This window comes from Triturus cristatus, chromosome 4_2, assembly GCF_964204655.1.
Source record: "Triturus cristatus chromosome 4_2, aTriCri1.1, whole genome shotgun sequence".
Taxonomy (NCBI): Eukaryota; Metazoa; Chordata; class Amphibia; order Caudata; family Salamandridae; genus Triturus; species Triturus cristatus.
The window spans coordinates 922,565,843-922,569,646 of record NC_140586.1 but is presented as its reverse complement, the minus strand read 5'-3'; the positions used below and the strand labels follow the sequence as shown (position 1 = coordinate 922,569,646).

At 48.2% G+C, this 3,804-nt stretch overlaps 1 long non-coding RNA gene across 1 annotated transcript; it reads left to right on the top strand.

Annotated features, from left to right (window-relative positions):
• The first annotated feature begins 2,198 nt into the window (after nt 1-2,198).
• LOC146835417 (uncharacterized) lies at nt 2,199-2,934 on the top strand. Its single transcript, XR_014960729.1, has 3 exons — nt 2,199-2,275; nt 2,373-2,467; nt 2,808-2,934. It is a non-coding gene; the product is annotated as an uncharacterized LOC146835417 (long non-coding RNA).
• The last annotated feature ends 870 nt before the right edge of the window (nt 2,935-3,804 follow it).

Genomic DNA, 3,804 nt, shown 5'->3' with positions numbered 1-3,804 from the left:
CTGCCAAACGGTCGCACCACAAAGGTCAAGCCGACCAGCCAAATGGTCGCACCACAAAGGTCAAGCCGACCAGCCAAATGGTCGCACCACAGAAGCCGACTCGCCAGGAGTTGCAAAAGGAGGTGACCGACGCACGGGTCAATGAAGCTACAAAGCAAGAGGTCTGACGACAAGACCGAAGATATCCTGCCAGTGATCGGCACCGCGGACCGTCAAGTGGTCCAAGAAGCTCAAGAAGAACCAAAGTAACTGGTGAAAAGGAGAAGAACGAAGCGGACCAAGAGTATGGCCCCACGAACTTCAACCAAAGTAACTGGTGAAAAGGAGAAGAAGAAGAGAAGGTCACGACCCTAACTCAGAAGGCTGAGGAAGATGAAGAGAGTGTTCTCGGACGAGGACAAGACCAGGGGGAACACGTGCAGAGTGCACGCGCTGCATGGAGAAGCCTGGCCAGACAAGAGGAGAACAGAAACGGTCCAGAGTAGGTCGTGAAGCGAAGAGATGAAGAGACCAGAGTGGCACGTTTGCCACTACAAGAAAAGAAGGAAGATGACATCGGAGTGGCACGTCTGCCACTAAAAGAAAAAGGGGAAAGAAAGAGATCTGAGTGGCACGGTTGCCACTGCAACAAAAGAAGAAGTCAGAGTGACATGACACCCTCACGGAGAAAGAAATAGAGGAAAGAAAGAAGAGTGTGGCAAGACTACTCACACCTCAAAGACAAGGAAGGTGACAAGCGTCAGAACACAGTGCGCAAGTCCTGAAGAACACCCGTGGCACGGGGGAAAAGACCATCTGGTTGACGATGTTTTCAGCACACCCGGAATCTGCAGAGGTGAGCAGGCTGGACCATTCGGAACACCCACCTTTGGGGTTACACGGACACTGGTCAATGCCAGCCGTGGTGACTCAGGGGCAAAGGCCTCAGGGATGCCAGTGAGAGAGAGTGTCCCCACGACGAGAGATGGTCATCAGCCGCCCTTCAGCAAAGGTCCCGGGAGGATGAAGACATCGCGTGCTAAAGACAGGAGCCAACAGCTACCCTCCAGGTCTGACTGCGAAATCTGAGGTGAGACCTGTCGTCTCCTCCGCACCCGCACTTATCGGCATGGGAGTAACACGATACAGGACACTTAACCCAGGCCAGATCTGAGGAAGAGGGCCTCAAGGATATCCTGTGGCAGGGGAACACCTGTGAGAGGGGCACCCTGGTGAGAGGGGTGTCTTGCGAATGACCCGTCTTTCTGCAAAACAGAACACACGCCACAGATAAAGAAAAGGACTGGACTAAAAGATGAACAGCAACATCTAGCGGTGAACCACAAGAACTCAACTGCGTTTGTCGCCAAGAAAGTAAAGCGAAGAAAAGACTGTGAGAACAACTTCAAGGCAGAGCCGTCAAACAGACTGGATCCATCGAGCGCCCAGGCTGGTGCCACAGTGAACTGGTAATCGTCCGCGACAGGAAGAACATCGTCCGCGACAGGAAGAACATCGTCTGTGACTCCAGGCTGCTGAAGCGTGAGCGACTCTGCAGAAATTTAGTCACTGTATTACATCTGTATATATATTTCTTTCTCCCCTAGGTTGAACATTGACTCTGGGTTTTTGTTATTAAAAATTGGGAGGAATGTAGTGTCCTAGCATGGACACGTTCTAGTGTTCAGCAGTGTGTCCTACACTGTACACCCACCCACCACAGACGTCACTGGGTCAGGTGACGCTGCTAATAAAAGGGCCGAGCGCATGTGCTCATGGCCAGTTAACCCACTATCCAAGCATGTGTCCTGTGTCCGTCATTCCCAGCATGAGGGCCTAGGGCCCCAACATAACACTTATCTATCCTAATGCTACTGTATTTCACCCACGTATATTTGAGATACTAATCTTCACTCCTTTAACTGTGTTGTTACAGATTGCCGTTATGAATATTACTATTTGTGTTGAGACATATATTGCGGTTGCATCTGCTTTAAACCGCCGATTTACACATTTTCTAAGGTTCTAAACATAATGTATTTGAGGCACGCCTGCAGTTACTTAGAGAGGGAATCGCTCTGTGAGGATAGTTTGTGTTACGGCATTGTGTAGTCCTAAAAAGCACAGAGAAACTACAAAACTGGCCGAATTGCGCTTCTGAAACGGACGCTTTACGTAAACACGTCGCGTCATGTGATTGACGTTCGAGAGATACGCTTGGTTAACTTAATGGCGTTCTCCTTATGGCGGGTTCACTCTACCTCTCGGGATGTGAGCTGGAAGTTGTTTACTTTGGGTGAGTCTTGATGCACTAGACCTTATCGTTACCCATAGGGGACTGCTACCAGGCTTTAGAGGCGCTACTTTTAAAACATATGGATGTTATTTTGTAGATTTCGACTGAAGAACGTTACCTTCAAGAGGCTTTACTATATGGCTTCCATTCGTTTATCATAACAAATTTTCGGCTCACCTGTCCCATAGCAGAGTAAGTTATATAACTAAATTCATTTGACAATTGTAACCTTTAGGAGTCCGCTTTAATTTTTTATCATATCACTACAATATTACTCTGCGACCTGTGTAAATCATAACTGTCGCTATAGTCTGGGACTTAGGATGACTGAGAAACTGCTATTGTTTATTTATCTTAGATGCTTTATTTTTTCTGTGGGTTCTATGCTATCTTAACGGACACATTGTGATACTAGAGGGTCTACGATGCTTTTTGGTATAAGATCTTATTAACACTATGGCAGCTGTTGGTTGTTTATAAAGGGGTGTTGAGAAGCTACATCGCTTACTATTTAAATTTGCCTCTCTCCTAGTGACTACTCTACTTTATTTCGACTAACGTATTTATATCGGAATTGCCTCGCACCCTTGGTATCCTCATACTAGAGAAGAAAAGGGAGTTTTCGCTGATCTCTTGTGTATACAATTATCATTTTAAGGTATTTATAGAATAGAATTTTCACTCTTAGGTTTTCTCCGTTTGTTCTTTCACTTTTTAGCTATATCCTACACGGATGTTTGGTTAGAAATTTTGGTCTATTTTTTCTAATCTTTTTTCCTATCTTTTACTTATTAACTGCCTAAACATCTCATTGTTCTTGTTCTGACATTAAAGATCTTGTCATACTGTTTTGTCAACAACCTTGAGAAAGTCGTCAATCAACGAAACACGTGTCAGCTGTTTGTTTTGTTATACCTATGTGTCAGCATTTTGGAGATCAATATTACTGTATTCAGTTTGTCCTTTGCTTTGTCTGGAATTAAAGACATCACTGACTAATGATAGTCAGTTAAGACTTTTTTGTGCTGTGCTCTGTTTAAAATTGTAATGGTGGGGGCGTGGCCAAGATGGCGGGGTGAGCGGACGCTTCCTCCCGTAGCTCCTCCGGCCCGGCCAAGCTTGAGCCCTTTTCTTATGCTTTTCTTCCCCCGCTGAGGCTCAGCGTGGGAGAGGAGCGTGGCGGAGCACCTGGTGCGCACGCTGCTGCCGTTTTGGTTCGGATCGCCTCGGGGGAAGTCCCCCAAAAGGTCTGATCGAGCTCGAGGAGCGACGGAGGGCCTGAGAGGCGGAGCGCATCGGAGTGCTGTCCGGGCGCCTCGGCTGGGCCTGGTGCTGAAAGTCGCGGTCTGGAGGGATTCTGGCCCGTCGCTCGACGGAGGGTGAAGGAGCCCTGCGAGGGGGGACCCGACGGTGCGGAGGACTTAGGACGGGCGCTTTGGCACTCAGACTTGTGTCGGCGACACTTCGCACTGCGGGGCCCCTGTCCCTTGGCCGAAGAACGGCGGACTCTCTGTTGGGGCCGGACCATC